Consider the following 12,419-nt stretch of genomic DNA (forward strand, 5'->3'; position numbering starts at 1 on the left):
ATGTATGCATCATAGTAACATAGTTAGTAAGGCCGAAAAAAGACATTTGTCCATCCAGTTCAGCCTATATTCCATCATAATAAAGCCCCAGATCTACGTCCTTCTACAGAACCTAATAATTGTATGATACAATATTGTTCTGCTCCAGGAAGACATCCAGGCCTCTCTTGAACCCCTCGACTGAGTTTGCCATCACCACCTCCTCAGGCAAGCAATTCCAGATTCTCACTGCCCTAACAGTAAAGAATCCTCTTCTATGTTGGTGGAAAAACCTTCTCTCCTCCAGACGCAAAGAATGCCCCCTTGTACGTACACACATACATACATACATACATACATACATACATGTGGCTCCAGCAATACCTATTCCCCACCCGCTCTGCCTCCTCATGCTTGACTGTAGGCTATGTGACTACAGGCAAAGGAGCCATCAGTGAAGCAAGAGAAGGCAGCGCTGGGAGGGAGGAACCATCTATCTAGGTAAAGGTATTGCTGGAAGAATCACTTATGCATATAGTTTTGATTGTGAAACCCTTAATCCAGCAATGTGTTTTACTAGGCTGCTTGCTGTAGTCTTTATAGTAAAAAAACAAAACACTTTTATCAGCAACAGATCATCATTAGAGGACTAGGAAACCCGTTGCCAGGTAGTCCTCCATATTCACGACCTGTGTTTAACCCTGCAGCTTTCCGTACACTGTGCATAGGCAGAAAGCTACCAATCAGTGGCATGGGCGGGGTTATACACAGCTCAGCATTCACACACTGCTAGGTCTGCAGCAGGAAAAGTGTTTTTATAAAAATTGTAGCAAGCAGCCCAGTGAGTGATACATTGCTGGAATCAGGGTCTCTGCCCCTATATAACTTATAAAATGGTGGACAGCCCCTTTTAGAAGCCACTGCACTCAGGCTCTGTGTAACCACAGTACACCAGCCCAATCTTTGTACCCAGCATGGACCGGACAGCACAGACTGCTCCCGATCAGGACAGTGCAGATGAAGAGGTTGGACCCATCCCGGGGGAAGTTATAAGAGGCAACACCCGGAAATGATAGATACAATCTGCAGAACGCATTATGTACTGATAAAGCCGCCCTGTGCTCACACTACACGCTGCATACAGCTGTCAGGGCAGCAGCTCCCAGGCCCTGCATCACCCCGTGGTGGGAGCCTCCCGGCTGTTACCCAGTCAGCGCCCCGCACCCATCCCCCACACAGCACCACCACATAGCTCCATGCACAAGGACGCACCGAGCCCAGAACACCCGTCCCTGCACAACCCTCCTCACCAGGTCCTGCTCCTACAGACCGGAAATGATGCGACTGCCGCAAAGCTACTCTCCAGGATGCTGTGAAGGCGAATGTGGGCGGGGTATATGCCCACAGCGTGACGTCATACACCGCGCGCTGCCATTCATGTTAGTACCCAGAGTCCTGTTAGCCCTTCGAGAAGTAGCCACGCCCCACTTACTGGAAACGCGTTCATTGGCTAAGAGTCACGTGACTGTTTTGAATTACAGGCCGGCGACGACTCCATTTTTTTGGAGACCAAAATGATTACAGTAATGACAGTTGTGGACTATGTCATAGTGGCTGTAACAACTAGTCGTGTTCAAGCCTCAAGGGGATGTGTGGTCAGAAAATAACCCACTGTCTTTGAATAGTTTTTGTGTTAATGGCGTTTTCAGAAAACTCACGTCCCCGGCTGCAGTTTTTTTTAACCAAACCAGTGAACCCCCCCTCCCTCGGTCCAGGACTGCCCTGCTCCCCCTGTCTGTATAGCGTAGACTACAGCTCTTCCGTCAATATGAGTTCTGCCTGAATTGACCGTGAGCCGCTGAGCTGATTGGCTGCAGCGCTGTCCATGTGACATTAGTACTGCAGACAATAACAGACACTGGGAGCAGCGGCAGAGACTCATCACTGGACCGGGGGAGAGGGAGTAGACCCTGGGAGCAGCGACAGACACTCATCACTGGACGGGGGAGGGGGAGTAAAGACACTGGGAGCAGCGGCAGAGACTCATCACTGGACCTGGGGAGGGGGAGTAAAGACACTGGGAGCAGCGGCAGAGACTCATCACTGGACCTGGGGAGGGGGAGTAAAGACACGCAGCAGAGACTCATCACTGGACGGGGGAGGGGAGTAAAGACACTGGGAGCAGCGGCAGACACTCATCACTGGACGGGGGAGGGGGAGTAAAGACACGCAGCAGAGGCAGAGACCCATCACTGGAGGGGGGAGGGGGAGTAAAAACACGCAGCAGAGGCAGAGACTCATCACTGGTCGGGGGAGGGGGAGTAAAGACACTGGGAGCAGCGGCAGAGACTCATCACTGGACCCGGGGAGGGGGAGTAGACACTGGGAGCAGCGACAGAGACTCATTACTGGACCCGGGGAGAGGGAGTAGACCCTGGGAGCAGCGACAGAGACTCATCACTGGACCCGGGGAGGGGGAGTAGACACTGGGAGCAGCGACAGAGACTCATCACTGGACCCGGGGAGAGGGAGTAGACCCTGGGAGCAGCGACAGAGACTCATCACTGGACGGGGGGGGGAGTAAAGACACGCAGCAGAGGCAGAGACTCATCACTGGACGGGGGAGTAAAGACACTGGGAGCAGCGGCAGAGACTCATCACTGGACCCGGGGAGGGGGAGTAAACCCTGGGAGCAGCGACAGAGACTCATCACTGGACGGGGGAGTAAAGACACTGGGAGCAGCGACAGAGACTCATCACTGGACCCGGGGAGAGAGAGTGAAGACACGCAGCAGAGGCAGAGACTCATCACTGGAGGGGGGAGGGGGAGTAAAAACACACAGCAGAGGCAGAGACTCATCACTGGTCGGGAGAGTAAAGACCCTGGGAGCAGCGACAGAGACTCATCACTGGACGGGGGAGGGGGAGTAAAGACACGCAGCAGAGGCAGAGACTCATCACTGGACGGGGGGGGGGGGAGTAAAGAAACGCAGCAGAGGCAGAGACTCATCACTGGACGGGGGAGGGGAGTAAAGACACTGGGAGCAGCGGCAGAGACTCATCACTGGACCTGGGGAGGGGGAGTAAAGACACGCAGCAGAGACTCATCACTGGACCGGGGGAGAGGGAGTAAAGACACTGGGAGCAGCGGCAGAGACTCATCACTGGACCCGGGGAGGGGGAGTAGACCCTGGGAGCAGCGACAGAGACTCATCACTGGACGGGGGAGTAAAGACACTGGGAGCAGCGACAGAGACTCATCACTGGACCCGGGGAGAGGGAGTAAAGACACGCAGCAGAGGCAGAGACTCATCACTGGAGGGGGGAGGGGGAGTAAAAACACGCAGCAGAGGCAGAGACTCATCACTGGTCGGGGGAGGGGGAGTAAAGACACTGGGAGCAGCGGCAGAGACTCATCACTGGACCCGGGGAGGGGGAGTAGACACTGGGAGCAGCGACAGAGACTCATCACTGGACGGGGGAGTAAAGACACTGGGAGCAGCGACAGAGACTCATCACTGGACCCGGGGAGAGGGAGTAGACCCTGGGAGCAGTGACAGAGACTCATCACTGGACGGGGGGGGGGGGGGGGGGAGTAAAGACACGCAGCAGAGGCAGAGACTCATCACTGGACAGGGGAGTAAAGACACTGGGAGCAGCGGCAGAGACTCATCACTGGACCCGGGGAGGGGGAGTAGACCCTGGGAGCAGCGACAGAGACTCATCACTGGACGGGAGAGTAAAGACACTGGGAGCAGCGACAGAGACTCATCACTGGACCCGGGGAGAGGGAGTAGACCCTGGGAGCAGCGACAGAGACTCATCACTGGACGGGGGAGGGGGAGTAAAGACACGCAGCAGAGGCAGAGACTCATCACTGGACGGGGGGGGGGGAGTAAAGACACGCAGCAGAGGCAGAGACTCATCACTGGACGGGGGAGGGGAGTAAAGACACTGGGAGCAGCGGCAGAGACTCATCACTGGACCTGGGGAGGGGGAGTAAAGACACGCAGCAGAGACTCATCACTGGACGGGGGAGGGGAGTAAAGACACTGGGAGCAGCGGCAGACACTCATCACTGGACGGGGGAGGGGGAGTAAAGACACGCAGCAGAGGCAGAGACCCATCACTGGAGGGGGGAGGGGGAGTAAAAACACGCAGCAGAGGCAGAGACTCATCACTGGACCGGGGGAGAGGGAGTAAAGACACTGGGAGCAGCGGCAGAGACTCATCACTGGACCCGGGGAGGGGGAGTAGACCCTGGGAGCAGCGACAGAGACTCATCACTGGACGGGGGAGTAAAGACACTGGGAGCAGCGACAGAGACTCATCACTGGACCCGGGGAGAGGGAGTAAAGACACGCAGCAGAGGCAGAGACTCATCACTGGAGGGGGGAGGGGGAGTAAAAACACGCAGCAGAGGCAGAGACTCATCACTGGTCGGGGGAGGGGGAGTAAAGACACTGGGAGCAGCGGCAGAGACTCATCACTGGACCCGGGGAGGGGGAGTATACACTGGGAGCAGCGACAGAGACTCATCACTGGACGGGGGAGTAAAGACACTGGGAGCAGCGACAGAGACTCATCACTGGACTCGGGGAGAGGGAGTAGACCCTGGGAGCAGTGACAGAGACTCATCACTGGACGGGGGGGGGGGGGGGTGGGAGTAAAGACACGCAGCAGAGGCAGAGACTCATCACTGGACAGGGGAGTAAAGACACTGGGAGCAGCGGCAGAGACTCATCACTGGACCCGGGGAGGGGGAGTAAACCCTGGGAGCAGCGACAGAGACTCATCACTGGACGGGGGAGTAAAGACACTGGGAGCAGCGACAGAGACTCATCACTGGACCCGGGGAGAGAGAGTAAAGACACGCAGCAGAGGCAGAGACTCATCACTGGAGGGGGGAGGGGGAGTAAAAACACACAGCAGAGGCAGAGACTCATCACTGGTCGGGGGAGGGGGAGTAAAGACACTGGGAGCAGCGGCAGAGACTCATCACTGGACCCGGGGAGGGGGAGTAGACCCTGGGAGCAGCGACAGAGACTCATCACTGGACGGGAGAGTAAAGACACTGGGAGCAGCAACAGAGACTCATCACTGGACCCGGGGAGAGGGAGTAGACCCTGGGAGCAGCGACAGAGACTCATCACTGGACGGGGGAGGGGGAGTAAAGACACGCAGCAGAGGCAGAGACTCATCACTGGACGGGGGGGGGGGGGGGAGTAAAGACACGCAGCAGAGGCAGAGACTCATCACTGGACGGGGGAGTAAAGACACTGGGAGCAGCGACAGAGACTCATCACTGGACCCGGGGAGAGGGAGTAGACCCTGGGAGCAGCGACAGAGACTCATCACTGGACGGGGGAGGGGGAGTAAAGACACGCAGCAGAGGCAGAGACTCATCACTGGACGGGGGGGGGGGGGAGTAAAGACACGCAGCAGAGGCAGAGACTCATCACTGGACGGGGGAGTAAAGACACTGGGAGCAGCGACAGAGACTCATCACTGGACCCGGGGAGAGGGAGTAGACCCTGGGAGCAGCGACAGAGACTCATCACTGGACGGGGGAGGGGGAGTAAAGACACGCAGCAGAGGCAGAGACTCATCACTGGACGGGGGGGGGGGGGAGTAAAGACACGCAGCAGAGGCAGAGACTCATCACTGGACGGGGGAGTAAAGACACTGGGAGCAGCGACAGAGACTCATCACTGGACCCGGGGAGAGGGAGTAGACCCTGGGAGCAGCGACAGAGACTCATCACTGGACGGGGGAGGGGGAGTAAAGACACGCAGCAGAGGCAGAGACTCATCACTGGTCGGGGGAGGGGGAGTAAAGACACTGGGAGCAGCGGCAGAGACTCATCACTGGACCCGGGGAGGGGGAGTAGACACTGGGAGCAGCGACAGAGACTCATCACTGGACGGGGGAGTAAAGACACTGGGAGCAGCGACAGAGACTCATCACTGGACTCGGGGAGAGGGAGTAGACCCTGGGAGCAGTGACAGAGACTCATCACTGGACGGGGGGGGGGGGGGAGTAAAGACACGCAGCAGAGGCAGAGACTCATCACTGGACAGGGGAGTAAAGACACTGGGAGCAGCGGCAGAGACTCATCACTGGACCCGGGGAGGGGGAGTAAACCCTGGGAGCAGCGACAGAGACTCATCACTGGACGGGGGAGTAAAGACACTGGGAGCAGCGACAGAGACTCATCACTGGACCCGGGGAGAGAGAGTAAAGACACGCAGCAGAGGCAGAGACTCATCACTGGAGGGGGGAGGGGGAGTAAAAACACACAGCAGAGGCAGAGACTCATCACTGGTCGGGGGAGGGGGAGTAAAGACACTGGGAGCAGCGGCAGAGACTCATCACTGGACCCGGGGAGGGGGAGTAGACCCTGGGCGCAGCGACAGAGACTCATCACTGGACGGGAGAGTAAAGACACTGGGAGCAGCGACAGAGACTCATCACTGGACCCGGGGAGAGGGAGTAGACCCTGGGAGCAGCGACAGAGACTCATCACTGGACGGGGGAGGGGGAGTAAAGACACGCAGCAGAGGCAGAGACTCATCACTGGACGGGGGGGGGGGGGGGGAGTAAAGACACGCAGCAGAGGCAGAGACTCATCACTGGACGGGGGAGTAAAGACACTGGGAGCAGCGACAGAGACTCATCACTGGACCCGGGGAGAGGGAGTAGACCCTGGGAGCAGCGACAGAGACTCATCACTGGACGGGGGAGGGGGAGTAAAGACACGCAGCAGAGGCAGAGACTCATCACTGGACGGGGGGGGGGGGGAGTAAAGACACGCAGCAGAGGCAGAGACTCATCACTGGACGGGGGAGTAAAGACACTGGGAGCAGCGACAGAGACTCATCACTGGACCCGGGGAGAGGGAGTAGACCCTGGGAGCAGCGACAGAGACTCATCACTGGACAGGGGAGGGGGAGTAAAGACACGCAGCAGAGGCAGAGACTCATCACTGGACGGGGGGGGGGGAGTAAAGACACGCAGCTGCGGCAGAGACTCATCGCTGGACCGGGGGAGGGGGGGGTAAAGACACGCAGCAGAGGCAGAGACTCATCACTGGACGGGGGGGGGGGGGAGGGGAGGAGTAAAGACACTGGGAGCAGCGGCAGAGACTCATCACTGGACCCGGGGAGGGGGAGTAAAGACACGCAGCAGAGGCAGAGACTCATCACTGGATGGGGGAGGGGGAGGGGGAGTAAAGACACTGGGAGCAGCGGCAGAGACTCATCACTGGACCCGGGGAGGGGGAGTAAAGACACGCAGCAGAGGCAGAGACTCATCACTGGACGGGGGAGGGGGAGTAAAGACACGCAGCAGAGGCAGAGACTCATCACTGGACGGGGGAGGGGGAGTAAAGACACTGGGAGCAGCGGCAGAGACTCATCACTGGACCCGGGGAGGGGGAGTAAAGTAAAACGTGGTTTTTATTTTCAAACAACTTGCAGCCAGAAGAAGGAAAATCCCTTTAAACACTTTTTCTTCATTTTCCACATCATAGTTTAAAAATACAATCTAGTGGGATCGCTGGTCCTCACAATAGACTGACACTTCCTGTTCCGTACACAGCCTCCAGCTTCAGAGTGACGCCAACAGGCTGTGCTCTCCTTCCTAAGTAAGCGGCCATGCTGGGATAGCAGAGGTGGTCGGTAGCCTGGGCAACGAGCTGTAAAATATAAAAATTAAGGATTCTTTTGTTCTCGAGCACTTTGTAATTTGACCCATTTATGGACTTGAGACCCTTCAACTTCACTGTAACTTTCTGTCCTCAAAGCTGTAGAACAGTTCCATGTAATGATGGCGCATATTAAGGTGATAGTTCCTCTAGATCAGCGTCGGACTAGAGCACCTTGGGCCCACCAGAGAAAATCATTCTTGGGGCCCACTATGTAGCTACATAGAAATAAATACAAGACCGCCAATTGTGCAGTAAAACGCGCTAATATCAGAGTATAATATAAGGTAGTACACGTCTTAATTATGTAGCAGGGGTTGGGGGTAGCCCCCTCATAGGGTACAATGTATCCCCCTCATAGTATAATACTCTTAATAATAATCTTTATTTTTATATGGCGCTAACATATTCCGCGGCGCTTTACAGTTTTTTGCACACATTATCATCACTGTCCCCGTTGGGGCTCACAATCTAAATTCCCTATCAGTATGTCTTTGGAATGTGGGAGGAAACCGGAGTACCCGGAGGAAACCCACGCAAACACGGAGAGAACATACAAACTCCTTGCAGATGTTGTCTATAAAGTAGCCCCCCTCACAGAATATAATGCAGCCCCCTATAGAATATAATGTAGCCCTTCCCCATAGAATATAATGCAGCCCCCCCATAGGGTATAATGTAGCCCCCTTAGAGTATAGCGCAACCCCCTCATAAGGCACAATGCAGCCCCCTCATAAGGTATAATGCAGCCCCTTCATGGAATATAATGTAGCCCCCTCATAGGGTATCACGCTGTCCCCCCTCATAGGGTATCACGCAGCTCCCCCTCCCCATAGGGTATTAGGCAGCTCACTCCCCCCATAGGGTATCAGGCAGCTCACTCCCCCCATAAGGCATCAGGCAGCTCACTCCCCCCATAAGGCATCAGGCAGCTCACTCCCCCCATAGGGGATCAGGCAGCTCAATTCCCCCATAGGGCATCATGCAGCTCACCCTTGCCCCATAGGGCATCATGCAGCTCACCCCCCCTTGCCCCATAGGGCATATTGCAGATCCCGCACCCCCCCTTGCTCCATAGGGCATCATGCAGCTCACCCCCCTCCTTGCCCCATAGGGCATCATGCAGCTCACCCCCCTCCTTTGCCCCATAGGGCATCATGCAGCTCACCCCCCTCCTTGCCCCATAGGGCATCATGCAGCTCACCCCCCCCCCCCCCCTTGCCCCATAGGGCATCATGCAGCTCACCCCCCCCCCCCCCTTGCCCCATAGGGCATCATGCAGCTCACCATCCCTTGCCCCACAGGGCATCATGCAGATCACACGCCCCCCTTTCCCCAAAGGGCAACATGCAGCTCACCCCCCCCCCCCCCCCATACAACCAGGACTCAATAATAAAAACACACACAAAAAAAGCACAATACTCACCTCTCATTCTCTCCCACGCTGACACCAGCAGCGGCTCTGCTCCAATGTTAGGAGCTGCGCTGCTGTCGGCCTCACACACAGCAGGTACGCGATGAAGTGACGTCATCGCGCACCCGCTGTGTGTCTGCGGCAAGTGGAATCATGGGAGAGGGAGCGTCATCTCACGCTCTCCCCCCCATTAACGAGCGCTGGGGGGCAGCGTTGGTGGCGGGACCCCTGGCTTACGGCCCAATAGCGGCGGTGTGAGCTGGGGTCCCATGAGGGAGCGAGGGCCCTGGTCTGCGGGCTCTGATAGCGGGCAGTGTTTAGCCGCAGTTTGTGGCAAACGCTGCCCGCTATTATAGTGAAATGAATTCACTCCTCTCCACGCCCATGGGGATGTGGGGAAGCGTGAATATTCATTTCACTTCAGCAGCGGGGACAGGCTTAGGCTTCCTGTCACCCACTGCTGCTCCGCTGGTACTGGGGGCCCCATAGCAGCTGCGTGGTGTGCGCTATTAGTGACACCCCACTTGCTGGGGGCCCCTGGAGCATCGGGGGCCCTAGGCAGCTGCTGGCACTGTATGCCAGCAGGTGTCAGGGCCTTGGCCCACCAGAGAATACTCCGGTTCTCCGGTAGGCCAGTCCGACCCTGCTCTAAATGATAGGAAGACTATCAAATACAGGCCACGGGCACACTGTCAGTATTTGGTCAGTATTTGACCTCAGTATTTGTAAGCCAAAACCAGGAGTGGGTGATAAATACAGAAGTGGTGACGTGTTTCTATTATACTTTTCCTCTGATTGTTTCTCTCCTGATTTTGGCTTACAAATACTAATGGAAAATACTGGCCAAATACTGATCGTGACCTAAGGGCGAGGGATGTGGCCTAAGAGGCGAGGGACGTGGCCTAAGGGGCGAGGGACGTGGCCTAAGGGGCGAGGCCTAAGGGGCGGGGGACGTGGCCTAAGGGGCGAGGGACGTGACCTAAGGGGCGAGGGACGTGGCCTAAGGGGCGAGGGATGTGACCTAAGGGGCGAGGGATGTGGCCTAAGGGGCGAGGGATGTGGCCTAAGGGGCGAGGGATGTGGCCTAAGGGGCGAGGGATGTGGCCTAAGGGTATGTGTCCACGTGCAGGAAACGCTGCGTGTCTGACGCTGCATAGAGCCGCAGCGTCAGACACGCAGCGTCCAGATGTTACAGCATAGTGGAGGGGATTTAATGAAATCCCGCCTCTACTATGCGTGGTAACACGCACGCGGCGGCCCTGCGACTCCGGACATGCTGCGCGTCTTTTCAGATCGCAGCATGTCCGTATATCTTGTGGCGACGCTGCGTCGCCGCAAGATATAGCACAGGGCCCTGTGGTGGGGAGCGATGATCCCGGATGTGTGCTATGAACACATCCGGCATCATCGCGTCCCAGAAAGGGGGCGGGGCTTACTGCAGAGCGGCTAAGCCGCTCCGACGATACCGCCGGCCATCCTGAAAGTGGACACATACCCTTAGGGGCGAGGGATGTGGCCTAAGGGGCGAGGGATGTGACCTAAGGGGCGAGGGATGTGACCTAAGGGGCGAGGGATGTGGCCTAAGGGGCGAGGGATGTGGCCTAAGGGGCGAGGGATGTGACCTAAGGAGCGAGGGATGTGACCTAAGGAGCGAGGGATGTGACCTAAGGGGCGAGGGATGTGGCCTAAGGGGCGAGGGATGTGGCCTAAGGGGCGAGGGACGTGGCCTAAGGGGCGAGGGACGTGACCTAAGGGGCGAGGGACGTGGCCTAAGGGGCGAGGGACGTGACCTAAGGGGCGAGGGACGTGGCCTAAGGGGCGAGGGACGTGGCCTAAGGGGCGAGGGACGTGACCTAAGGGGCGAGGGACGTGACCTAAGGGGCGAGGGACGTGGCCTAAGGGGCGAGGGACGTGACCTAAGGGGCGAGGGACGTGGCCTAAGGGGCGAGGGACGTGGCCTAAGGGGCGAGGGACGTGACCTAAGGGGCGAGGGACGTGACCTAAGGGGCGAGGGACGTGGCCTAAGGGGCGAGGGACGTGGCCTAAGGGGCGAGGGATGTGGCCTAAGGGGCGAGGGATGTGGCCTAAGGGGCGAGGGATGTGACCTAAGGGGCGAGGGATGTGGCCTAAGGGGCGAGGGATGTGGCCTAAGGGGCGAGGGATGTGACCTAAGGAGCGAGGGATGTGACCTAAGGAGCGAGGGATGTGACCTAAGGGGCGAGGGATGTGGCCTAAGGGGCGAGGGATGTGGCCTAAGGGGCAAGGGATGTGACCTAAGGGGCGAGGGATGTGGCCTAAGGGGCGAGGGATGTGGCCTAAGGGGCGAGGGATGTGACCTAAGGAGCGAGGGATGTGACCTAAGGAGCGAGGGATGTGACCTAAGGGGCGAGGGATGTGGCCTAAGGGGCGAGGGATGTGGCCTAAGGGGCGAGGGACGTGGCCTAAGGGGCGAGGGACGTGACCTAAGGGGCGAGGGACGTGGCCTAAGGGGCGAGGGATGTGGCCTAAGGGGCGAGGGATGTGGCCTAAGGGGCGAGGGATGTGGCCTAAGGGGCAAGGGATGTGACCTAAGGGGCGAGGGATGTGGCCTAAGGGGCGAGGGATGTGACCTAAGGGCGAGGGATGTGGCCTAAATGTCAACTGCAGATCACATAGGATAATGGATTTTTGCTGTTGCCATATGATGCCCTTGATGGTAGATGACCCCCTCTACGTACAGTCACACTCACTCTCTCTCTCACACACTCTCACTCTCTCTCGTCCCTGGACATTTAATTCCCGGAATTTCTGTACGACGGATCCGTCATTACACTGGATCCATCGCACACGTTTTTACCTATTTTCATGATGTCCGTCGATACGTCATTTTACTGCACCACGACGGACCCCAAAACACGGAAGTGTGAAAGTAGCATTAGATCATGCTAATTTCAATATGAGCTGGACTGCAGTACCCGAGAACGGCCACTACACAGTGAACGGAGCTGTGCAATGTTTACATCTGACAACTGTAGAACCTGCAAATGGCTGATCGGAGGGGTGCCGGGTGTCAGACCCCCACCAATCTCATACTGATAACCCATCCTAAGGTTAGACCATCAACAGCTAATCTTTAATGATTCCTGTGAAAGTCAGTCCCATGACAGAATCTGCTCTGCTACATCTGCATATACTATTCTCTAATATGGTATACATGAATATGCCTGCAGGGGGCGGAGCGGCTCCTAAGATCAGTTTCCATTAGCTTTCTGATCCAACCTTCTCTGAAGACGACTTCTTGACGAATTTCCTACGGAAGATCTGATATCAGTAATTAACACA

General features: G+C 57.1%; 1 protein-coding gene across 2 annotated transcripts in view; it reads right to left on the minus strand.

Annotated features, from left to right (window-relative positions):
* CLASRP (CLK4 associating serine/arginine rich protein) overlaps nucleotides 1-1,337 on the minus strand; it is a 40,740-nt gene extending 39,403 nt beyond the window's left edge. For both annotated transcript variants that reach the window (XR_011317979.1, XM_069746830.1), the window contains exon 1: nucleotides 1,290-1,337. The gene's annotated coding sequence lies outside the window, so the exon portion shown is untranslated. The remainder of the gene's footprint in view (nucleotides 1-1,289) is intronic.
* Nucleotides 1,338-12,419: the final 11,082 nt, after the last annotated feature.

This window comes from Ranitomeya imitator, chromosome 2 (genome assembly GCF_032444005.1).
Source record: "Ranitomeya imitator isolate aRanImi1 chromosome 2, aRanImi1.pri, whole genome shotgun sequence".
NCBI lineage: Eukaryota > Metazoa > Chordata > Amphibia > Anura > Dendrobatidae > Ranitomeya > Ranitomeya imitator.